The sequence below is a fragment of the Solanum dulcamara genome, chromosome 1, assembly GCF_947179165.1.
Source record: "Solanum dulcamara chromosome 1, daSolDulc1.2, whole genome shotgun sequence".
NCBI lineage: Eukaryota > Viridiplantae > Streptophyta > Magnoliopsida > Solanales > Solanaceae > Solanum > Solanum dulcamara.
Window position 1 is genome coordinate 56,675,154 of NC_077237.1, and position 27,463 is coordinate 56,702,616.

Here is a 27,463-nt window from a genome sequence, read left to right on the forward strand (position 1 = left end):
AGAGTTACTGGCTACTGACATTGTGATATACAAGTAGCAAAAGAGAAAGGATACGAAATCTCTCCTATATTGGAATACGAGAGGACTTAAGAGTAAGTGAAGGAAGCAAAACAAGTATGACAAAAGAGACTGTAAGTGCGTGCTAGTACAATAACACATATAGAATAGAGTAAGCCAAGAGTAGGAAAGACTATGACTTAAATGGAATGCACTTCGTGCAAATTGCACAAGAATAGTTATATGGCTTACGAACATTGGCATACTAAGAGTAAGATCAAGTGATTACTCAATAAAATGAAGTCGGTAATAGCAATGTGAGTGCCATAATTAGAATCTATTAAATAAAAGTATAAGTTGATTCGAGGCAGAACTATTAAGCTATAATCGGTATTAAGGACAAAAGCCATAGTGGATCCCTGACCTCGACTAAAAAAGGTAAGAGACTAGTATAGCGATGCTAGGGCATCTTCAAAATTGACTAAGCACCTACGCATACTCGTGTAAGGATTGTGATATGATGCAGGGTAAGAGAATTAGAAAGAAAATCTGAGTAAAGGCATAGTGGAATATACCTAGAGTATTACAAGTTGGCATAAGAGAAATTGTGAAATAGCTAGAACAAGATCAGATATTAGAAGTCAAATGACCAATTACAGGAGATAGAAATTCCGACTTAGAAATAGATAGGCCCAGATGTGATCCACTAAATTATTGATAAAGTAAAGCTTATTCAGGAAAAACTATTAACAGCCCAGAGTCGACAAAAGTCATACGCAGATAATTGACGTCGACCCATAGAGTTTGAAGTAGGTGAGTGGGAGTTCTTAAAAGCCTCACCAATGAAAGGAGTAATGAGATGCGGCCAGAAAGGGAAAATTAGCCCAAGATACATTGGACTTTATCAAATCAGTTGTAAGATAAGCAGAACTACCTATGAGTTGGACCTACCAGCGAATTTAGAAGCAATACATCTAATTTTTCACAGTTTAATGCTCCACAAGTATATAAATGACCCTCCCAGAATATTTCCCGTGGAGGAGGTCCATGTAACATGGAGTTATCCTACAAGGAGCAACCTATCGCCATCATGGGTCGGAAATTAGAAGGTTGCAAACTAAGGATGTGGCTCCCATCAAAGCAGGTAATGAGATAAAGATGGAGAAGAAATATTCGTATGGGTTCCCTACATCTATAGGTAATCTAAACTCCTAAATCAATGGTGTCAGTGAGTAAAAGGGCTATGGATGAAAACTAGTATAGAGAATTCCCAAAGTCCTGGTAAGACCTCATAAGATTTATTAACATTCGAGGGCGAATATTCTAAAGGGGGAAGGATGTTACACCCTACACTTTTGAGCTCAGAATGTCCTTTAAGTTCTTAGAAGTTATCATGTGATCCACATAAGCTACGACACTATCAAAAAAATCTAAGAAAGGGAGAATGGGATACCCCATAGTAGGGAAGGTTGGAAAGAGGGTCAAGAGAAGTCGAAAGGAGTCGGAGGCCAAGTAATGAGTCGTAGGACTCAATTTACATACGTAAGCTACTAATTTAGTAGTCTTACATACTTAAACTAGTTGAGTACACACCAAGCTTGCATAGCAAGGATTACATGGGCTCTTAATATAGGACGAGATTATGAACCCACGAGGAAGAGGAGAAGATAACACATGATAGCCAATGGAGGAGCGACACGTGGCAGCACCTCAAGCAAGAAGGTGACCCACTTACTTAGGGTCAAGTAGGTGACCCACCTACTTGGGGGTGGGACCCACCTACTTGGGGATGGGACCCACCAAGGACATGTAGCAGCCCCTTCTTGATGGCATAAATCTGTGGCCCAATAGGGTCTAGACACGTGTCACCCTATGAGGATGACACGTGTCACCTCCTAAGACCACTTATATATATATATATATATATAGGGACTTATACTTCAGTTCCTATCCAAAAATCTACAGCAAAAGCAAAGGAAAAGAAACCCTAAAAGCTAAAGGAAAAGGGTGATGGCTTAGGGAGAAACAAAAGGTACATTCCGATTTTGCTCTGTAAATTAATTATATAAGGTATTATTCTATCAATTGGAGGTTTTTAATAATGTAAATTACCTATTTGGGGCAGAAAAAACAAGTAACAAGCAGCCACAACATTTCAGCCGCGTCAAGGAGGTTCCGTAGTTAATTTTCAGAAAGTTTGGGAAGCCGTTTGATAAGCTATGGATTCATTCTATTCTCACACATTTTTTAAGGGTTTGTACATGTTATTATGGTGTTAATAATGTAAACCTAAGGTTTGGATCAGCACCAAACGGACAAAAAACAGTCCACTCCATTTCAGCACATCAAGAGGTTTTCCGAGGCGGGTTTTGGCCAATTTTGGGAAAGGTAAGGTATTTCCTTTCAATTTGAAGTTTTTGGTGTTTTTATAGGGTGTATTAAACACCTTTTATGTTTCTATAAGTGTAAGAATGTTGTAGAAATGCTCGACGTTCGAAATGAACTAAATTGGAATTGCTATAGTTAAATTGTAGTCGAAATAAAGCATTGTGCATGTGGGGGATGATGCAGGTGTGTGGTTGTGTGTTGCAGGGACTAAATGAATTATAAAATAGGTGTGGGAGATTCTGGTTTCAGCCATATGATCTCCCGCTTCGTACGGTTAAAGGTTTTATGAAATAGCGACTAAAAACCCTATTTTGGTATCGTAATGTTAAGCAAGTTGTGTGGAGCTTATGTGGTGTAATGTTGCCATGTTTTATTTGTATATGATCTGCAGGTTGTTTTTGTTAGTTGGCTGTAGTATTTAAGGATCTAATTGGAAATTCGGATAGGGCACGTTATAAGGGAGGTGCAGCCCGATTTTTACTAACTCCGTAACTAACTAAAAGACTAGTCCAGACTAGTCGAGGAAGGCGAGTAAGGAATTGATTACTATGGGTTCTTACTTGTGGATTTAGGAATGGGAAAGTCGAAAGTCACTAACCTTAGTATTAATTTCGTGTTAAATAGGTTAATGAAGTATCGAAGCGAGTCTGGATGCGACTAACCCATAACAGGTATGTAGAGCTATCCTTCTTTTTCTTTTGGCATGTCTTAGGTATAAGTTATGAATGATTTTTATATGAAATGTGGGGATAATTCCACTCATAAAACTCCAAGTATAATTCATAAGTCTTGTACACTTCTTGATGTTAGAACTCCTGCAATAGCTGAGTTGTTACCTTTAAGTCTTCTATGTGATGAAAAGTAGTACATGTAAAGCCTATCTCTTCTTTCCTTTGGAATGGCTTAATTTTAAGTGAAATGATAGATGATATGGGTTTAGAGGTAATTCCAATTATGAGCTCTGAGTATAACGTGTGATGTGTAGTCACTTCTAAACATTAAGAGTCTGAAAGTAGTCAAACTACTATTCTCGAGCCTTCTATATAGTGAATGGTAAGTGGAGATGCCAGCTCCTCTTCCTAAAGGCTCTACGGTGATAATTGCTTCTGACTGCATAAGTTGGGTCTTTATTTGCATGAGCTATGTGGTATTGTCTTGATGCATGTTTGTAATTACTGAGGCCCCAATTAATGTAATCCCTAATGACATCTAAAGGGAACTTCGGATAATTACCTTCTTGGTCTTTAGGTTCACTTGACTGTTTCATTGAGTCTCAAAGGGTGACTTAGTTGCATATAGTTTCTCACTACTCTACTCGTGCATGCTGTAACCCTTCTTTCTTCGCATCCCACGATGGTCTGTATATTATGTGGGGTGCATCTTTACTACTTTTTTCACCGCATCCCGAGCCAGAGGTGTATAGTTCCACGCACGAGGAGATGATTCCGTACGTGAGGTATGATATATGTTATGATGATACGGTTATTCACTGAGTCGTAGGCCGACTATAATATGATAGTATATGTGGCAAAATAAGGAAAGAACACTGAGTCCCTCCCTAAAAGGCCGGGTACGGTATGTATATTATGATGGTACGCTATAGACGTACACCACTCCATTCACCGAGTCCCTTCCTAGAGGGCCGGGTATGGTATATATATTATGATGGTACGCTATAGACGTACACCACTCCATTCACCAAGTCCCTCACTAAAGGTCCAAATACTTTATGTAAGCATGCATATGAGATTAGAGTGATACATTTGTGACCCCGAGCCCCATAATGAATCGGATGTAATACGATGACATACACAATAAGATTATATCATATACGATGATATGATGCTGTATACAATGATATGATAAGGTAAAATACATGATGATATGATGACATGTGAATATGATGAAATGATTATGACACTGATTTCATTAGAGGGTCGGGCACAGTATATGATGATATATATGATTACGTGTCCTAAGAGGCAGGTACAGTAATTTGTTAATTATTATACTTGTCCCCTGCATACCTATTTTAGTTATGGTCTCAGTTATGATGTGTTATGCTTTACATACTCAGTACATATATCATACTGACCCCCCTTTTCTTGGGGGGCTGTGTTTTATGCCCGCATGTACAGATGTTTATTTTGGAGATCCGTCAACTTAGGATTTCTTCTTAGCTATGTTGGAAGTGCTCCACTGTTCTGGAGCCTAATTTTTGATACTGGTCATTTAATGTACATATTTATTTATTTAGGGGTACAACGGGGGCCCTGTCCTGCCATATGATGTAGTTATTACTCTTATAGGTCTGTAGACATGTGTATATGGGTTATTTGTAAGTTTGTTTCAATTGTGCTCATACGATGTATTGCAAATATTTTCGTGGTATGGCAGCCTCATTGGCTCGCATGCCCTTTCTTGTTTTAATACAGGTGAATGAGTCTACAAGTTTATGAATTTTTTTTTGACCTATTGGAGTTTGTGTATAGTATCACATCACACACGGTTCATGTCACGACCCAAGCCCATAGGCCGCAACTGGGGTCCGACCTGGACCCTCTTATGCGTATTTATCACCTACACCTAAGTTGAACCGTGTGTGATGTGATACTATATACGAAAACCCCAATAGTTTAAAACTTTTTCATGTACATGTAGCCTCTTTCATTTGTATCATATCATGAAAGGGCACGCGAGCCGACAAGGCTGCTATAACAAAAACATTCACAACATATCGAATAGGCATCATCGAAACTAACTTACAAACAACCCACATATACATATGTCTACAGACCTCTAAGAATAGTAACAACAACATATGGTGGAACAAGGCCCCCGCCGTACCCCTGAATATACAAATATATACATTAAGTGACCAGCATCAAAATTTAGGCTTCAGAACAGTGAAGCACTTCCGACACAGCTGAGAGGAACTCCTATGCTGATGGATCTCCAGAATAAACATCTGTACCTGCGGGCATAAAACGCAGCCCCCCGAGAAAAGGCAGGTCAGTACGATATATGTACTAAGTATGTAAAGCATAACACATCGTAACTGAGATCATAACTGAAATAGGGATGCAGGGGATAAGTATAACTATTAACAAATTACTGTACCTGCACCTTAGGACACGTAATCCTATACACCATCATATACTGTGCCCGGCCCTCTAGTGAACTCGGTAGCATCATCATTACTTCATAATCACATATCATCGTATCATAATGCATTTCATTTCATCATATCATCGTATATGGTATCATACCATCGTATACGGTATCATCTTATCATGTATATCATCGTATCACACCCGGTTCACTGTGGGGCTCAGGGTCACAATGTATTGCTTTAATCTCATATGCATGCCTACATAAAGTATCCGGCCCTTTAATGAGGGACTCGGTGAATGGAGTGGTGTACGTCTATAGCGTACCATCATAATATACATATGTACCCGGCCCTCTAAGGAGGGACTCAGTGTTCCTTCCTTATTTCACCACATATACTATCATATTACTGCCGGCCCGGGACTCGGTGAATAATCATATAATCATAACATATAACATATATCAAACCTCACGTACGGCATCGTCTCCTTGTGCATGGAACTATACACATCCGTCCCGGGACGCGGTAAAAGAAGTAGTAACACTGTGCACGATAACATATCCCGGCCCATCATGGGACTCGAGGAAGGATGGGTTACAGTATGCACGAGTAGAGTAGTGAGAAACCATATGCAACTAAGTCATTATCTAAGACTCGATGAAATAGTCAAGTGAGCCGTACCTGAAGACTGGGGGAGTAATTATCCGAGGTATCCCTTTAGATGTCATTAGGGCTTATATCAGTTGGGGCTTCAGGGATCACAAACATGCATCAAAATAATGCCACATAATTCATGCAATCAGAAATATAGTCTATGCATTCAGAAACACAATTTATCTAGTCAAAGACTCAATTCATGCAATCAACGGCATTTATCATTTCAGAGCCTCTAAAAAGAGGAGCTGGTACCTCTACTTTCTATTCATTATATAGCAGGCTCGAGAATAGTAGTTTGACTACTTTCAGACTCTTAATGTTCAGGAGTGACTACAAGTCACGGGTTACAATCAGAGCTCATAAATGGAATTACCTCTAAACCTATACCATATACCAATTAACTCAAAATTAAGCCATTCCAAAGGAAATAGGAAATAGGCTTTACATATATTAATTTTCATCACATAGAAGACTAAAAGGCAATGACTCAGCTATTACAGAAGTTCTAATATCAAGAAGTAAACAAGAGTCTCGACTCATACTCAGGGCTTTACGAATGGATTGAGTCCCAAATATCATGTACATATCATTCATAACTTATATCTAAGACATGCCAAAAGAAAAGAAGAATAGCTCTACATATCTATTCCAAAAACACGCCAAAGAAAAGCTTCACATACCTTGTATGGACTTCTCTTAATCACGTCCACCTCGTTGTCCTCGAAACCTATTTTACATGGAAGTAATGAAAGTATTAAAAACCTTGTACTATTCAGCAACTTAGAATACCCACGAGTATTCATAACATTCATCCCTTCGCTCGCCTTCTCGACTAGTTCCTTAACTAGTTAAGGCGTTAACGAAAATTGGACAGCACCTCCCCTATAATGTGCCCTATCCGAAATCCCAACCATGACCTTAGAACCTGCAGCCAACCAAAAATAGAACTAGAAGCCCATACATATACATATTACGACCAAAATTACACAATATAAACCCCCGACAATTAACTCGAAACTAATATACCAAAACTAGAGTTTTTAATCTTTCTTTCGCGAATTCTTTAATTGCAAAGCGGAGGGTCATGTGGCTGCAACCAGAAGCTCCCACACCTCATTGAGAGAACTTTTAGACCCTGCAACACGCCACAACACAACCAACATCATCCCCCACGCGCACAACACCTTATTTTGACAACAATTCACTTCTAGCGACTCCAGTTTAGTTTATTACGAACGCTGAATTTTTAAACCCTTTTCCCCAACTTCCAGAAGCCCCTAAGGTGTGTAATATACCCTAATTTAACATCATAAACTTCAAATTAGAGGGGAAGCACTTACCTTTCCCGAAATTGACTAAAACTTGCCGAAATCGCGCCTCGGAATTTTATTTACGTGCTGAATCGTTGTGGCAGCTTGCTGTCTGATTTTTGCTGCAAAAAATCCTAATTTTATACTACTAATACTTCCATATCATTTTATTATACGCTAATTAATTAATTTACGGAACGAAAATGGGACTTACCTATTTTGCTCCCAAAGCCGTCGCAATTTTCTCTCCTTAGCTTTAGGTGTTTTTTTGTTCACGTTGCTGCTGGAAATTTTGATGAACAAGCTGAAGTTTGAGATACATATCACTTATATGGGTGGTCCCAAGGGGTGACACGTGTCAGCCCCTAAGGATGACACGTGTCAAGCCATGATTGGCCACCGTGTCATGCTGCCAATTAGGGGCTTCCACGTGGCAGCGGGGTCCACCTCCACCAAGCAGCTTCATCACCTACTTGACCCTAAGTAGGTGCATCACCTGCTTGCTTGAGGTGCTTCCACGTGTCGATCCTCCATTGGCTGCCACGCGTCGTCTTTTTCCCTTCCTCGCGGGTTCGTAATTTCGTCTCACTTTAAGAGCCTATGTAATCCGTACTACGTAAGCTTGATATATACTTAAGCAACTTAAGTGTATAAGACTCTTAACTTAGTGTCTTACGTAGGTAAATCGAGTCCTACGACTCATTTCTTAGCCTCCAACTCTTTCCGGATTCTTATGACTCTATCTCCAACCTCCCTTCTCGCGAGGTATCACAATCTTCTTTCCTTAGAGTTGTTTGATAGTGTCGTAGCTTATCCGGCTCACATGATAGTATCTAAGGAACTTAAGAAGACGTTCCGAGCTCAAGAGTGCGGGGTGTAACATCCTTCCCCCCTTTAGAACATTCGTCCCCGAATGTTGAATAAAACTTTCCTTAAGACTTTATACGGATCATAGGGAGATGACTTTCTACTGGAATGGCATACATTTTCGTCCAAAAAATTAATATACGAGTTCCAAGACTGGGGCTATCCGTAGACATCGGGAATAGGTATGGACACTTGTGTTTCATGTCCTTTTCAACCTCCCAGTTTATGTCTTCACGATTCTTATTCTGCCATAGTACCTTGACGGAAGTTATGTCCTTAGTTCGCAACCCGTTTAATCTGCTGATCCCGGATGGAGATAGGTTGCCCCTCGTATGATAACTCCCTATTACGTGGACCTCCTCCACAAGAAATATTCTGGGAGCGTCGTTCCCATTCTTACGGAGCATTGATCTGTGAAAAATGAATGTATTGTTTCAAATCAGATGGTAGGTCCCACTCATAGGCAGCTTTATCTATTCTAAAAATGCTCTGCGAAGGATCAATGTATCCCCTTCTTGCTGACTTTAGGCTGCTAATCGATATCTTGTTCCGAAATAAGCTTTACTTCATCAATAATTTAGTGGGTCACATCTGGGTCTGTTCCTTAATCGAAGGGCAAAATGTCATACTAAGATTCATCTGGGTTCCTCAATCCCTTTCGAAATGATTTCCAGCAGTTAGTTGTAAATTGAACTTTTCTATCTAAGATAATAGATGTGGGGACTCCGTGAAATCTTATTGTTTCCCTACTATGTCATTTCGCAGAACCCTCAGCTGAATATGCCTTTCTAACTGGAAGGGAACAGGTTGATTATATCAGCCCATCTACCATAGCCCGTATGAACTCCCAGTTCCTTAGAATGCGAGGTCAGCTCGTACTATAATACATATTAACTGCTTTCCACCTCTGAGTCGGGGTTTCCATTCCCTGAGATAGGCTATCAGACTGCTGATGCTTCTTTTAACTTAAGCTATTGTACAACTTCTCTTAATCCAACTTGTAATACCTTAGGTATGCTATCTTTCTCTTTTACTCAGATCTTTTCTCCAATTTTCTTACCATACATCATATTGTAATCCTTACATAAACGTGTGTACGGACATAGAGCAGTCCAGAAAATTCCTTAGCATTGCTATACTAGTGGCTTACCTCCTTTAGTCGAGGTCAAGGCTCCACTACGACTCTTGTCCTTAATACCGATTATATCTGAATAGTTCTGCCTCGAACCATCTTACACTTTTCCTGAATAGATTCTAAATATGGCAATCACATTGTTATTACTGACTTTCTTTTATCGAGTAATCATTTGACCTCACTCTTAGTATGCCAATATTCATAGGTTGCACAACTATTCTTGTGCCATTTTCACGAGATGCATTGTATTTCAGTCATAATCTTTTCTGCTCTTGGCTTACTCTGTTCTATATGTGTCGTTGTACTAACCCGCTTTTATAATCTCTTTTTGTCATACTTGTTTTGTTCTCTTTCTCACTTCCCAGGGGGTCACCCATCCCAGTGCTACTCTCATTCGAGCATGCTTAACTTCAGAGTTTTGACAAAATCCGGTGCATTAGTGTGAGTATGATCACGCCCATCCCTTATGGGGTCTCGTTTGAAGTTTAAGCGTTTCCACTTACATACGATAGCATCAGTTGATTTTCTCTTACGCTTGTACTTCTCCTGTCCACTTCCCCCCTTTTAGGGTGTATCCATGTCATCCTCTGTTTATTTTCATCCATTCATATGCGAATGATTCCACTCCACCATATTTAACGTGTTGTACCATATCTACTTCTTCTGTTAAATCATCCCCACGTTAGGTTGCCTTTCTAGGAAACCCTAGCATACCCGTAGGGTGCTTTAGTATTCGCAATGTATCGTATAAAATTTCATCTAACAATTGATATTCGAGTAATATCCGTAATGTAGCAGTACATTCAAAGCCATATTCCATTCATCCCAATCAGTAATTAGGGAGAGCTCATAATTGGTGCACATTCCCCACTCGAGTGTACTTATACTTTAATGACTCATGTTTCGAGCTTCGTCATTATACTAACTTTATTCCAGTGGATACCACTAATCATTAGATTGGAGTCACGTGTACACCATACTTCTTTACGCCTCCTGAGCTTGCACCTTTGTCGTGTGCCTAAGGCTCATTTCTAATCCTGCTTAAAACCACATCAACTTCGTGGTAGTAGTGGCCTTGTCTTAATACTTTTTCATCGTACTATACCACCAGTTTGTAACTGTCTTTGTCTCTTTTTGTTCGATACTTATACTTAATTAATCGCATCTATCTTGAGTGCCTCTATTAGAACTTCTGTATTATTCCTTCAACTCATTTCCATTTTTAGTTGGGCGTAAGGAATTCCATATTACCCTTTATTTCCTTGCACTAGCCATCCTTTTCGTCATCATATAACCTTTATTCAAAACTTTCCTTATGGAACTTGATAAATCTTCCTTATTTGTTCCATAGCTTGCTTTTCCGTTCCACACCTATCTTTACATTCCATTTACATGGACCACATCATACCTTCTAGTTAATTCCTTACTAAGTTTTGCTTATTCTAATAATGGTTTTTGTTATGTTCACCTGGTACCTTGTTCGCATTCAGACCCATAGTATAATACCGCTTGACTTTCTTCACGATTCTTACTATGGGTTACTTACCCTTCTTAGCTAGTCTTGTCCTTAATGTCTCACAAGCTATCTTATTAACACTTCATATCCGTCACAATTCTTTTCCCTTTGTACTCTTGTCTTACTCTTGTCTTAACCATACTGTTACTTCCTTCAATTATCACTTGTCATAGTTTATCCCTATGTATCAATTTAGGCAATGCCTTACTATCTCATTTTATCTCGATCTATCAGTCCTTTCTGAGTCATTTTCTTTGGCTTATAGTTCCTTTCTAACTTATTCTACTATTCTAGTATCGTCCTCCTAGTTTCTATTGCCATTAAGTCAGCAATTAACTTATTTCTCGAGGTCAGTCATACTTGTTTAGTCAAATCTCATCATTGTTGCGAGGACAAACTTTCAAGACATACTATAGCCCTGTATCTCATTCTCCTCTTATTTCTAGGAAAATTTGGGCAGAGTTTCCTCTGTATGTCTTACTATCTCAACACCTGCACGCAGAAAATACCAACAATGCCTCACAGGGCACACATATATACATTCATATTGTATAACATCTCAGCCACACAGGGCACACATATATAGTCATATCATCTTATATCGCAGCCGCACAGGGCGCCCATAATTAACAGTATGGAAATGAACTTACCTGTTATGTCCACTCGAGCTGCACCTGTTATACTTTCCTGTTTACCTTTCCTTTCACTTTTCAATTGTATCTGTCAATCGCATTTCAATACCTTACCTGACATAGGGCTTTCGTGCCTTTGCTTACCTGCGTGCTTCGTAACATCCAATATTGTCAGTTACTTTCTTCTATCAGCGTTGTCTTCCTGCTAAAATCGCAGGTTAGTGTGAGGAATTTCATTTCCTATAGCTCGGCTCTATCGCACGATCTTAGATATGAAAGAAAGTAACATCCTAAATATCCTGTAGCCTCCTGTCTATAGATGTGGTGCACAACACACCGATAAACAAGACTCTACTAGACACGGTCTGTAGACATTCCAAGGATGAACTGCTCTGATACCACTTCTGTCACGACCCAAGCCCGTAGGCCGCAACTGGGGTCCGACCTGGACCCTCTTATGCGTATTTATCAACTACACTTAAGTTGAACCGTGTGTGATGTGATACTTTATACAAAAACCCCAATAGTTTAAAACGTTTTCATGTACATGTAGCCTCTTTCATTTGTATCATATCATGAAAGGGCATGCGATCAGACAAGGCTGCTATAACAAAAATATTCACAACATATCGAATAGGCAACATCGAAACTAACTCACAAACAACCCACATATACATATGTCTACAGACCTCTAAGAATAGTAACAACAACATATGGCGGAACAAGGCCCCCGCCGTACCCCTGAATGTACAAATATATACATTAAGTAACCAGCATAAAAATTTAGGCTCCAGAACAGTGAAGCACTTCCGACACAGCTGAGAGGAACTCCTATGCTGATGGATCTCCAGAATAAACATCTGTACCTGCGGGTATGAAATGCAGCCCCCCGAGAAAAGGGGGGTCAGTACGATATATGAACTGAGTATGTAAAGCATAACACATCGTAACTGAGATCATAACTGAAATAGGGATGCAGGGGATAAGTATAACTATTAACAAATTACTGTACCTGCACCTTAGGACACGTAATCCTATACACCATCATATACTGTGCCCGGCCCTCTAGTGAACTCGGTGTCATCATCATTACTTCATAATCACATATCATCGTATCATAATGCATTTCATTTCATCATATCATCGTATATGGTATCATACCATCGTATATGGTATCATCTTATCATGTATATCATCGTATCACACCCGGTTCACTGCGGGGCTCAGGGTCACAATGTATTGCTTTAATCTCATATGCATGCCTACATAAAGTATCCGGCCTTTTAGTGAGGGACTCGGTGAATGGAGTGGTGTACGTCTATAGCGTACCATCATAATATACATATGTACCCGGCCCTCTAAGGAGGGAATCGGTGTTCTTTCCTTATTTCACCACATATACTATCATATTACTGCCGGCCCGGGACTCGGTGAATAATCATATCGTCATAACATATAACATATATCACACCTCACGTACGGCATCGTCTCCTCGTGCGTGGAAATATACACATCCGGCCTGGGACGCGGTGAAAGAAGTAGTAACACTGTGCACGATAACATATCCCGGCCCATCATGGGACTCGAGGAAGGATGGGTTACAGTATGCACGAGTAGAGTAGTGAGAAACCATATGCAACTAAGTCATTATCTAAGACTCGATGAAATAGTCAAGTGAACCGTCACCTGAAGACTGGGGGAGTAATTATCCGAGGTATCCCTTTAGATGTCATTAGGGCTTATATCAGTTGGGGCTTCATGGATCACAAACATGCATCAAAATAATGCCACATAATTCATGCAATCAGAAATATAGTCTATGCAATCAGAAACACAATTTATCTAGTCAAAGACTCAACTCATGCAATCAACGACATTTATCATTTCAGAGCCTCTAAAAAGAGGAGCTGGTACCTCTACTTTCTATTCATTATATAGCAGGCTCGAGAATAGTAGTTTGACTACTTTCAGACTCTTAATGTTCAGGAGTGACTACAAGTCACGAGTTACAATCAGAGCTCATAAATGGAATTGCCTCTAAACCTATACCATATACCATTTAACTCAAAATTAAGCCATTCCAAAGGAAATAAGAAATAGGCTTTACATATACTAATTTTCATCACATAGAAGACTAAAAGGCAATGACTCAGCTATTACAGAAGTTCTAATATCAAGAAGTAAACAAGAGTCTCGACTCATACTCAGGGCTTTACGAATGGATTGAATCCCAAATATCATGTACATATCATTCATAACTTATATCTAAGACATGCCAAAAGAAAAGAAGAATAGCTCTACATATCTATTCCAAAAACACGCCAAAGAAAAGCTTCACATACCTTGTATGGACTTCTCTTAATCACGTCCACCTCGTTGTCCTCGAAACCTATTTAACATGGAAGTAATGCAAGTATTAAAAACCTTGTACTTTTCAGCAACTTAGAATACCCACGAGTATTCATAACATTCATCCCTTCGCTCTCCTTCTCGACTAGTTCCTTAACTAGTTAAGGCGTTAACGAAAATCGGACAGCACCTCCCCTATAATGTGCCCTATCCGAAATCCCAACCATGAACTTAGAACCTGCATCCAACCAAAAATATAACCAGAAGCCCATACATATACATATTACGACCAAAATTATACAATATAAACTCCCGACAATTAACTCGAAACTAAGATACCAAAACTAGAGTTTTTAATCTTTCTTTCGCGAATTCTTTAATTGCAAAGCGGAGGGTCATGTGGATGCAACCATAATATCCCACACCTAATTTAGAGAACTTTTAGACCCTGCAACACGCCACAACACAACCAACAACATCCCCCACGCGCACAACACCTTATTTCGACAACAATTCACTTCTAGCGACTCCAGTTTAGTTTATTCCTAACGCTGAACTTTTCAACCCTTTTCCCCAACTTCCAGCAGCCCCTAAGGTGTGTAATACATCCTAAGTTAACATAATAAACTTCAAATTAGAGGGGAAACACTTACCTTTCCCGAAATTGACTAAAACTTGCCGAAATCGCGCCTCGGAATTTTATTTACGTGCTGAATCATTGTGGCAGCTTGCTGTCTGATTTTTGCTGCAAAAAATCCTAATTTTATACTACTAATACTTCCATATCATTGTATTATACGCTAATTAATTAATTTACGGAACGAAAACGGGACTTACCTATTTTGCTCCCAAAGCCGTCGCAATTTTCTCTCCTTAGCTTTAGGTTTTTTTTTTGTTCACGTTGCTTCTGGAAATTTTGATGAACAAGCTGAAGTTTGAGATACATATCACTTATATGGGTGGTCCCAAGGGGTGACACGTGTCATCCCCTAAGGATGACACGTGTCAAGCCATGATTGGCCACCGTGTCATGCTGTCAATTAGGGGCTGCCACGTGGCAGCGGGGGCCACCTCCACCAAGCAGCTGCATCACCTACTTGACCCTAAGTAGGTGCATCACCTGCTTGCTTGAGGTGCTGCCACGTGTCGCTCCTCCATTGGCTGCCACGCGTTGTCTTTTTCCCTTCCTCGCGGGTTCGTAATTTCGTCTCACTTTAAGAGCCTATGTAATCCGTACTACGTAAGATTGATATATACTTAAGCAACTTAAGTGTATAATACTATTAACTTAGTGTCTTATGTAGGTAAATCGAGTCCTACGACTCATTTCTTAGCCTCCAACTCTTTCCGGATTCTTATGACTCTATCTCCAACCTCCCTTCTCGCGAGGTATCACAATCTTCTTTCCTTAGAGTTGTTTGATAGTGTCGTAACTTATCCGGCTCACATGATAGTGTCTAAGGAACTTAAGAAGACGTTCCGAGCTCAAGAGTGCGGGGTGTAACAGTTCAACTGAAGTGTAGCTGATAGATACGCACAAGGGGGTCCAGGTTGGACCCTAGTTGCGGCCTACGGGGTTGGGTCATGACATCGAAGATTTGGTATTTTCGCAAAAGCATAAGGATGAAAATAATAGCACCATACAAGTTGTGGCTGAGGTACCTCAGCCATTGCCACCTGTTCACAAGCCACCACCTCCATTTCCTCACAGATTGAAGAAAAAGGCTGAGTATGGAAAATTTCTAAAGCTTATTTCTATGCTCAAGGATATATCAGTTAATATTCCATTGGTGGAGGCATTAGAGAAAATGCCAGGTTATGCTAAGTTAATTAAGGATCTTGTTAGAAAGAAGAGAATATTGTCTTTTGAGCCCGATAACAATCTACGTCACTGTAGTATGATTGCTACAAGGTCCTTGGTCAAAAACAAGGAAGATCCAGGTGCGTTCACCATACCTTGTACTATTGGTGCTTTTGAGTTCTCAAGGGCCCTATATTATTCGAGGTCCAGTATAAACCTCATGCCATTAGCCATCTAAAGATAGTTGGGCTTGGAAGCCCCCAAATTGACTTCTATGCGGCTACTAATGGCAGATAGATTTGTGAAATGACCAGTAGAAATTTTGTGTGATGTATTGGTAAGAGTGGTCTGGTTTATCTTCCTAGCTAATTTTTTCATACTGATTGTCAGTTTAATTTTGAGGTCTTTATCATATTGGGGAGACCATTTTTGGCAACTGCCAAAGCATTGGTGGATGTAGAACGTGGAGAGCTTATATTCAGGCTAAACGATGAACATTTCAAGTTCAATATATGCGATTCCATAAAGTATCCTAAAGATATGATAGTGATGTCTATGTTTGATGTCGAGATAGATAGTGTCGTCGATGTGCCCATTGAGGAAAGGCTTGCTGTTGAGCCCTTAGTGGCTGTAATCATGAATTTTGAAGGTGACAATATTAAGGGGTATGAGGAGTTTGTGAATGCTTTGTAGGGCATAGGATCACATCCCTATGCTCCAAAGAAGCTGGATCTTGACTTAAAAAACATACCGACTTCACCCGTTAAACCATCCATAGAGGAGATGCCTGTACTTGAGCTCAAAGGGTTGCCAATCCATTTGGGGTATATGTTTCTTGGTGAGAATAATACTTTACCAGTAATTATTGCTGTAGATTTGAGTGAAGGGAAAGTTACAACACTAGTTATGGTATTGCAAAGGTACAAGAAAGCTATTAGTTGGACAATTGCTGATATTATAGGTATTCCTACTAGCATTTGCATGCACAAAATTCAGTTGGGAGAGGCTTGCAGTTCCAGTATTGAAAACTAGAGGATACTAAATCCACCTATGCAATAGGTGGTGAAGAAGGAGATTATCAAGTTATTAGATGCAGTATGGTATATCCTATGTTAGATAGCAGCCGGGTGAGTCCTATTCAATGTGTCCCTAAGAAGTGGGGTGTGATAGTCATCACTAATGATAAGAATGAGTTGGTCCCACTTAGGCTAGTCATGGGATGACGAGTCTGCATGGATTACCGAAAGCTGAACAAATAGACTTTAAAGGACCATTTTCCAATGCCCTTCATGGATGAAATGCTAGATTCGATGGTAGACAGAGGTTGGTACTATTTCCTAGATGGGTACTCTGGCTACAATCAAATCTCCATAGTGCTAGAGGACCAAGAAAATATGACATTTTCATATCCTTATGATACCTTTGCATTCAAGCGCATGTAGTTTGGATTATGTAATGCACCTGGTACATTTTAGCGCTGTACGATGTCTATTTTCTCTGACATGGTGGAAGACACTCTTGATGTATTTATGGATAATTTTTCTGTGATAGGTGATACTTTCGATGACTATTTATTCAATTAGCAGGGGTTGGTAGAGATGTGAAGAGGCTAACCTAGTCCTGAACTGGGAAAAATGCCACTTCATGGTCAAAAAGGGTATTGTGCTGGGCCACAAGATTTTGGAAAAATGTTTGGAGGTCGATAAGGTGAAGATAAAGGTGATTGAGAAACTGCCTCCTCCTATCTCTATAAAGGGTGTCCATAGCTTCCTGTGTCATGTAAGTTTTTATCAGAGTTTTGTCAAGGATTTCTCTAAAATTTCACACCCTATGTGCAAATTATTGGAGAAAGAGGTAAATTTCTACTTTGATGAGGCATGCATGAAAGCGTTTGAGTGCTTGAAGGAAAAGTTAATCTCAACACCAGAGATTATTGCTCTAGATTGGTCTGCACCATTTGAGATCACGTGTGATGCTATCGGTGTGGCTTTAGGGGTTGTGCTAGGAAAAAAAGCAAAACAAGATATTTCACCCCATATATTATGCTAACAGAGCACTAAATGTAGCCCAAAATAATTATACTATGACTGAGCAGGAATTGATGGTAGTAATGTATGCATTCAAAAAATTCAGAGCGTACCTTTTGGATACCAAAGTGATAGTGCACACTGACCATGCAACCTTGAGATACTTGATGACCAAGAAAGATGCTAAGCCAAGGTTAATCATATGGGTGCTTCTGCTTCAGGAATTCAATTTTTAGGTAATGGACCGTAAAGGTAGTGAAAATTAGGTGGCTGAACACTTGTCTAGATTGGAATATTAGAATAGAGGTGAGAACGAGCTTGATATTGATGATTCCTTACCAGATGAACATGTCTTGGCTACCACTCTTGATCTTATCACTTGGTTTGCTGATTATGCTAAGTATTTTATTAGTGACATTATGCCTAAAGATCTTACTTTTTAGTAGATGAAGAAGTTTTTACATGATGTTAATAGGTACTTTTGGGATGAGACATATTTATTCAGGATGTGTGCTGACAATGTCATTTGGAGGTGTATTCTAGAGGCACAAATGCTCAATATTTTGGAGGTGTGCCACTTATCTTAGGTAGGTGGACACCATGTTAGGAGCCATATCATGCAAAATATGCTACAATGTGGTTAATACTGGCCTACCATCTACAAAGATGCCCATGATTTGACGAAGAGCTATGATTAGTGCCAAAGGAAAGGAAATATATCCAGGCACCAAGAGTTGCCTATGGCACCAATCCTGGAAGTGGAGTTGTTTGGCGTATGGGTCATAGATTTTATGAGGCCGTTCGTGGGTTCATATGGGATGAAATGCATTCTTGTTGAAGTTGATTATGTCTCAAAATGGGTGGAAGCTGTCGCCCTACCAGATAATGAGAGCAAGAGTATTGCTAATTTTCTGTGAAGAAATATTTTTCTAGGTTTGGAAATCTTAGGGCTATCATTAGTGATGGGGGTTCCTATTTTTGCAAGAAGATCTTTCGGACTCTTCTGGAAAAATATGGTGTGCGACAGCAAAGGTATCTACTCCATATCATCCCTAATCTAGTAGGTAGGTTGAGGCATCAAGCCGCAAAATCAAAGAGATTCTAGCCAAGTTTGTGAATGCTAACAGGACTAATTGGGCGAGGAAGCTATATGATGCTCTATGGGCATATAGGACTACTTTCAAAATACCTATTGGTATGTCCCCATACCACTTAGTGTTTGGAAAGGAATGTCATTTTCTTGTGGAGCTGGAACATAAGGCATTGTGGGCCCTAAAAAAGTTAAACTTGAATTGGAGTGAATCTATGCATATGAGGCTAGATCAAATCAATGAGATGGATGAGTTTTGCTTGTATGCGTATGAGAGTGATACTCTTTACGAAGAGCGGATGAAACTATATCATGATAGGCATATTGAGCAACATAAATTCAGCATTGGGGACAAAGTGTTTTTGTTTAATTCCAAGAAAACTATGGTCAAAGTGGTCTGGGCCTTTCACCATCACACAAGTATTTTCTCATGGAGAAGTTGAACTTGAATCTCCAGATGGTCATAGGTTCAAAGTGAATAGACAGCGGGTGAAATGGTACTTGGGATCTCCTAAAAAATTGAAAATTATTGAGAATCTCTAGCTTGATGAAGTCTGAGTAGTCAAGGAACCTGCGTCATTCTGCGATGTTAAATCAAATGCTGCATGGGAGGCAACCCATGGGTAAAAGCTTCATGAAGTCTGAGTAGTGGGGTGTCTCACATCTTGCCACGATGTTAAAGCTAGCGCTAATTGGGAGGCAACACAAGGAGTGTATTGGTTTTATATAAGTTAAATTTTGTTATTTGATATTGTTATAGTGTCATGGTGTGTTTTGAAAGTGTAAGGACCCAAAAAATGAGAAAGAGTTAGGAATTGACCTAAGTTACCTTACCATAGATTAGTCAACGAGGCGTGTATGACACCACGGCCCGTGGTGTGAGAGCATGAAAGCCAAAGCCTAAAAAGCTCTAGGTTCACAAGTGGGTTTATGGTTCGTGTAAATGTTCATGGACCATTTAACTATCCTTGAATCCTCAGGTAAGTTTTTATCTCCTTCTCTAAGGCTAATTCAACGGACTAGTTCACGGTTCGTTGTTTGATTCACGGGATCTGTTCACGATCCGTGTAACCAAGTTGGCTAACCTACAAGTTAGACCTGGCCCAGTTTGGTTGATAGTTCCCAATGTGATTTTTTACCCATATTTTACAAATTACATGGGTAAAACTCTACTTCTACTCCAAACCACTCTCTTTCAAATTCCCACACTACAAACAACACTCACACTCTATTCATTTCCCACTTATTTGGTGTATCAAGCTCTCATCAGTATGAAGAATCCCTCGTGTCAGTCCCAGCCTTAGTCTGGTCGAGTTCCTAATTTAAGTAAGTCCATTTGTTACTTTAATTAGTTCCTATGGTGTTGTGGACTATGTTGTAATACTCTTGGTGAATTTGTATACTGTGGTTGGATTTTTCATTTAACGCACTTTATTACATTTGGTGTGGGTCGAAACTCTTGAGTTGATTGGAAATAAAATATGTAAGAGGGTGGGTTTTCTTGATATTGAGCGTACTTGCTTGCATTTGTTTGCATTTTGTTAATATTCAGTGTATTTCGGTTAAAAATAGACATGGGGGAAAATTATTCCAGTGATCACCTAGCCTGCTTGGGACAATAGTACCTCCACGACCCGTATTGCACTTAACGGTTCATGGTAAGTGCCCGTGGTCTTCAGCGTAGGTGAAATTGGTAAACTTTCCAAGTGAGATACCATAGAAGTCTTCACAGGGCGTGAATATCTTCATGGACCGTTAAGAGCATCGTGGTCCATCACTTGGGAAAATTTTCCTACTTTATATAAACACCATCTACTAGACCCCTTCACAATATATTCCACGATCCATGATGCAATTTATGGCTCGTGATGAGCTCCATGTAAAAATAATTGCATTAAAAAATTGTTTTGTCTTGTGATCACCCTATAATGGATTGAGCGACGTTACTTCTTAAGGGTTTTTGCTATGCTTGTTTATTAGCTGAGAAGTGTGAGTACCAGTTCAAAATTCATCACAGTTTATTAATTTTATACTAACCGCTTGTCTTCTTTTCAGGTACTATGGGACCTAAACGCACAAAATGCACAAAACCCATATCTCGACTCCACGACTCGCCTTCCCAAGAATCAGAAGCAAACTCAGAACACGAGTCGTGTAATGACCTCCAAGGTCATTTTCATGCTTTTGCATACTTTTACTATTTTATCCCTCCCCGTAGCTTCTTTATAGCTCTTATGTGATATTGGGATGGGTGGCTCACTCTCTAAAAGTGTTCGGTTGAGTTTTAGGAGGGTTGGCCATTCTTGAAGCTTAAGACTTGAAAGAGTTGACTTGAGTCAACCTTCGGAGATTCTGAAGGAAGGTTGGTTTAGGTTTTGGAGTTTTCGATTTGAGTTAGTGCGATTAGGTGTTTTAACTTTGAAGTTTTGGTCAAGTTTGACTTTAGTCAATATTTTTCTAGTAAACGCACTCAGATGTAAATTCTGCCAGTGCGGTTAGCTTTGAAATTCCAAGGTTGGTTTAAAATGACTTCTTGTTTGATTCCCAAGGTACTCAAAATGGTTTTGGGCCTGTTTCCCTATTTTGGAACCTTAATAACTTGAAAAGATGACTTCAATCGTAGCTTATGGTAAACAACCTCAGAATTGAATTCTGATAGTTCCATCAGCTCTAGGACGGTAGTAAGGCTAGTAGCAAAGTCAGCACAAGAATCAAAGCAATCGGTACGAGTTTGGAGGCATTTGGCTCTTTTGACTTTGAAAATTAGCCTATGATTGAGTTTGGTCAACGTTCTTGGAAATCATGCCCGAATGGAAATTCTGACCACGCGGTTAGTTCTGAAATGTTGAGTTTGGTTGAGAATGACCCTTCATTCACTCTCCGACACTTTTGATCTAATCCTAAGATCCGTCTGGAAAAATGGTATTTAGGGGTGGGACCTACTTTTCCATAAAAAGACCTCGTATGGGAATTTTGAATGTGCTGTTGAGTCCAAAATATCGAATTTTTTGGGTAGCATATCTCATTTGCATGCATGGGGTTCCGAACGAATCCGTAACACCTTGTTAGAGAACTTGGCATGTCAAGCCCATTTTTCACCAACAGGCATCTAGTGCCGTCGCTTAAGTGACTCCCGGTCGCTAAAGCGAGTTCCGCTAAAGTAGTAAGGAGGTCACTAAAGTGACCAAAACCTGGGCATCGGGTGTCGCTAAAGCAACCTGGCATCGCTAATGTGACCTGGTGTCGCTAAAGCGATACTCGACCCTTTGAGGTGGTCTCTGAAGGTAACACCGGGGGTTCACTTAAGCGACATCAGAGGCCTATTTTTGGTCTCTTTTTCAGATTTGAGCCACATTTTCCAAACTCGATTTTTTTCTCTCTACGTTAGGGCAATTTGGGTGATTCAAAAGTCTATATTGTGCGGATATTTGAGGGGAATCCGTTGGTACATTCATAATTAGGAGCAAATTCTTCCTTTGAGGTAAATTGCCCTTTCTCCTTACACTTTTTGTTATTCTAAGGCTTGAAATTGATGTTTTTTGAGCTCTTTCGGTGCTTGGAATGTACCCATTTTTGGGGCACAAGTTTCTTGAGTTTTATAGAACATTTTACAAAGTTGGTTTTTCGATTTCGTGTGCAGGTCCTAATGTCAAATTTTGACCCGATTTTTATTTTGCTTTAATTATAGTAATATGGGTATCATTGGCTTTGTTTTGATGGGTTCTTCGATAATTTGATAGAGTGGCATCATTTGGAGGAGGTTCTAAAGGGAAAAGCTCGGGTTTAGCAATTTGTGTGCGGTTTCGGCTTTGAGGCAGGTTATGGCTTTCCTTTTGTTAGACTTGGCTTGGTTGGAATTGATGTATTTTAGGTTGTAACATATAATTAGGTTGGTGATTTGGGGGTTGACACCTTATTGAGTATTTTAGAGCGGATGATCATCGTTAGTAGCTAGTTTGGGGTTTTAGCCGTTGGAGCCTTAGTCTAGGTGTTAGATTGACTTTCTTACATCATTTAGAATCTTTAGAAATTGCTCGTAGGTGATTTGAATATAGGATACCACTTTTTTGACTTGTTGGTTTTGGTTGGTCACTTGTTATGATTTCGACTTATGCTTGTGCCTTGTTTGCTCATGTTATTGAAATATTGGGCCCGAGGTCGTGCTTTCAGTATACCGGAGTTTCAGTTGAGTGATATTTGATTTTTGATATGCTACCTGTCTCATCTACCTGCTGGTGTTTAAAATAAATCTTTTTAGAAAGGAAGAATAAATGATGAGGTTAAGACTTCTGGCGGATGAATACATATGAGGGATTTAAGGAAATGTGGTGATATCCCATTTATGGTATTTCATGGTTGATGAGCTCGAGGCATAATTCCGGGCTGCCCCTTTTTATTGACTTTGGGCTACACTTTATTTCATTTGATAAAATTGAGGTGTGAATTTTGGGTTGCCCATTGATATATATATTCTGGGTTATTATTTCGATATTGATGAGCTTGAGGTATGATTCCGGACGACATTTTTATTGATGAGCTCGAGAGTTATTCCAGGCTCTTTATGATATTTTTAGAGGATAATGAGCCAAAACTACGAGTTTACATTTGGGAATTCTTTCGATAATTTATGAGTTGAGATTATTGGTGTGGTTATGTGATTTGTTGGATTTACTTAATTATTGTATGATATTCCCGCATTCTTTTCCTCGAGATCGTAGATTTTACACTTCTTATTGCTATTATTAGTTTCATCATGCTGCTTGTCATATATTAATTCTTTTTGAGCTTAGTAGGCCTATGATGCCTACCCAGTACCCCATATATTGGTACTCATACTGTACTTCTGCATCTTTTTGATGCAGCTCCCAATTCGAGCCACCCTTAGTGAGTGCCTGATCATCCATAGCGGTGCCAGATTCGGATTGTGGTAAGCTCCCAGCATCTAGAGACTTGCTATATTCCCTCTCTTTCTCTGACCTGTATTTTGTATTTTGGACAGTCAGTTCTGAATTGTGTATATATTTGTATATGTGTTGAGATTTTATAGTTAGTAACTCCTGTATAGGTGACACCAGGTCCAGGGATTTGGTCAAGTGTCAGTTCATCAGTTTTGATCACTGTCGAGCCTTTTTTATATTTTATATCGTATTTACATAACTATACTCTAACCCGACTTTTCTTTCATTATATTCTCTTTACTTCTGCTTTCTTATGCACTAATTATTTAATTAGATTAAGGTTTGACTTCCGTTTGACTTAAGTTTGTCTTGCCTACTTAGGGGTTATAGTAGGCGCCATCATTGCCCAAATTCGGGTCGTGAAAGAGTAGTATCAGAGCTTAAGTTCACCGGTCTCACCATTATAGGAGCAAGTGTCTAGTAGAGTCTTGTGTATCGGTATGATGACGACCGTATCCAATCTTTGGGAGGTTATAGGGCATTATTAGGAATTGATAAACTATTCTTATTTCTGATCGTGCGTTAATGATGATGAACCCCTCTAAATCCTATCTGTTTCACTCTTTCTCAGATGGCGAGAATGAGATCCACTCAAGGCAGAGGAGGACCTTCTATGCCTACATATAGATCCCCATCTCTAGGTAGGCATTGAGGTCGACATAGAGGCTGGGGCAGAGCTTAGGACGCAATACTAGTGCTGGAGCTGGATATTGAGGTTGAGCAGTTTGAGCCTCAATCGGCGGAAGAGCATCCAACCTAGCCTCCACCGTGATTCGTGGCCATACCAGTGTTACAGGATCTCTCACCGGATCCTCATCTTTATGGAGGGTATGTCTTAAGCAGGGAAAATGCCTAGCACTTCAGCCGGACCCCAGGTTCGAAAGAAGGCTCAAACTTTAGGGAAGGCAGAGGTACAGTATGATTCGGTCCTAGTTCTAAAACCTACTACTACGTCTCCCTATCCGGTGATTCAACCTATTCCCATAGTTTTTCAGCATGTGGTAGCTAGGCCAGTTATGACTGTGGAGAAGCAGAAGATGTTGGGCAGGTTTATTAGATTGGCCCCTCTCAAGTTTTATGGTGCTACGGGCGAGGATGCCCATGAGTGTTTGGTTAGTTTCCAGGAGTGGTTACATAACCTCAGATTAGTTGAGTCCCAATGAGTTGATTACATTTGTTTCCAGCTGGATGGACCAGCGAAGTAGTGGTGGAGGTCTTATCTTAGTTTCAAACTCGTGGGATTGCTGTCGATGACATGGACCCAGTTTTCTGAGGCTTTCTTGGAGAAGTATGTACCCTACAGTTTGAGAGAGAGGCTAAGAGATGAGTTTACAGCATTGGTATAAGGATCGATGACGTTCACAGAGTATGAGTCTCAGTTCCATGAGCTCTCCAGGCATGCTACTATGATCATATCGATAAAGGTGGAGTGGGTGTGCCGATTCATTAGAGGGTTGTCTGTTCCCTTGAGGTTGGCTATAGAGTAGATGGTTGCATCAGGCTATTCATTCTTATAAATAGTAGACCATGCCCACACTACTGAGGCTATACATCTTGAGGCCTATGAAAGCAGCGATAAGAGGTCTAACTATTAGGGCAGTTTTAGTGGATGCTAGTCGCACAGTAGTGGTTCTTTTAGCAAGGGCCATTTACAGCAGTATCTACCTAGTAAACCGATTCAGGCAGCCTTATAGTTTACCAACGGTAGATCAACAAGTGTCAGCGGTCAAAACGGCTAGACTTTGGGTAAATTTTCTCGGGGTCAAACTACTGGGTATTCAGGCTGTGGTGGTCATTCAGGTTTAGATGGGACATCTCAAGGAGATTCATTCAGAGGGACGTGCTATAAGTATAGTATGATAGGACACTTTGCTAGGGAGTATCCTACGATCAACTATCGCAGATGCCAGAGTCAGCAGGCTCCACCGGGTCAGTAGGTTTAGGCCCCTATGGCCTTAGTTCATCCACCCAAAAATAGTGTACAGGGTGTTAGAGGTGAGTTTCAGGGTACTAGGGGTGATCCCCAGGCAGGTCGGACAGGTGGTAGAAGTGGACGCAGTCACATGTATGCTTTTTCGGGTAGGCCGGAGGTAGAGATGTCGGATGCCGTCATCACATGTACGATCTCCATCTCTCATCAGCCTACCTATGCTTTATTTGATCCAGGGTCCACTTATTAATATGTGTCTGTTTGTTATGCTACTTGATGGGATATTTTATATAAGCGATTGCCTGTGCCTATTTGTGTAGCTACCCCCGTAGGTAGTTCTTTAGTAGTGGATCGATCTTGTGGGTTATGATACTAGAGCATACTTAATTATACTAGATATGGTGAACTTTGACTTGATTCTAGGTATGGATTAGTTGTCTACTCATCATGTAGTTTTACATTGCTTCTCTAAGACTGTTACCTTGTGTATGCCTGGTATTCCTATGGTCGTGTGGGAAGGTACAGTTAGTCATATACTGTGTGGGTGATATCCTTCCTTAGGGCCTAGCGGTTAGTAGAAAAGGGGTATCTTGCCTATCTTTCTTATGTTTATGACACTAGTGCCGACACCCTTTCTATTGATTCTATTCCGGTGGTTCGAGAGTTCTCTGACGTATTTCCCACCTATCTACCTGGTCTTTCTCCTGAGTGTGATATTGATTTTGGCATTGATGTTAAGCCGGGTACACAACCATTCTCTATTCCACAGTACCAGATGGCTCTAGTTGAGTTGAGGGAGCTTAAGGTACAACTCCAGGACCTCTTGAGTAAAGGGTTTATCAGGCCTAGTATGTCTTCTTGGGCTGCTCCCATTCTTTTTGTGAAAAAGAAGGATGGTACCTTACGTATGTGTATTGATTATAGGAGGTTGAATAAGGTGACCATCAAGAATAAGTACTTGATGCCATATATTGGTGATTTATTTGACCAGCTCCAAGGTGCTGCAGTGTTCTCTAAGATAGACTTAAGGTCAGGGTATCACCAGCTGAGGATTAGGGAGTTAGATATCCCTAAGATTTCTTTCAAGACTAAATACAGGCACTATGAGTTCTTAATCATATCTTTCAGGTTGACTAATGCTCCCACAAAATTCATGGATTTGATGAACTATGTGTTCAGGCCATACTTGGACTCCTTTATCATTATATTCATTGATGACATTCTAGTCTACTCTAGGAGTAGAGAATAATATGAGCAGCACTTGAGGATAGTACTTCAAACCTTGCGAGATCAAAAGTTGTATGCCAAATTCACTAAGTGTGAATTTGGGCTTGAGTCGGTGGCATTCCTAGGGCATGGGATTATGGCGGATCCGGCAAAGATAGCGGCAATTCATGATTGGGCTATGCCCACTTCTCTTATCGAGGTCCGCAGTTTTGTCGAGTTGGACGGGCATTATAGATGATTTGTAGAGGGGTTCTCTTTTATTGGAGTACCTTTGACCAAATTGACTCAGAATAATGTTCCTCTCTAGTCGTCTAACGAGTGTGAGATGATCTTCCTGAAGCTCAAAGCCTTGCTGACTATAGCTCCGATTCTTACTCTTCCAGTTGAGGACTAGGGATTTACAGTGTATTATGATGCTTCATGTATTGGCTTGGGTTGTGTTTTGATGCAATAGGGTAAAGTTATTA

The 27,463-nt window shown here is 40.1% G+C and overlaps 1 long non-coding RNA gene across 5 annotated transcripts in view; it reads right to left on the minus strand.

The window, feature by feature from the left end:
- Positions 1-27,463, minus strand: part of LOC129887239 (uncharacterized) — a 58,817-nt gene that overhangs the window by 13,189 nt on the left and 18,165 nt on the right. Inside the window, exons 5-7 of one of the 5 annotated variants that reach the window (XR_008766329.1) lie at positions 14,617-14,708; positions 13,957-14,003; positions 12,140-12,480 (exon numbers count right to left, since the gene is read on the minus strand). The exons of 1 other annotated variant lie outside the window; for it this stretch is intronic. This is a non-coding gene — a long non-coding RNA (uncharacterized LOC129887239). Of the gene's footprint in view, positions 1-12,139; positions 12,481-13,956; positions 14,004-14,616; positions 14,709-27,463 lie in introns of those variants that run through there. 3 more of the 5 variants (XR_008766397.1, XR_008766331.1, XR_008766343.1) reach the window with 3 other exon arrangements.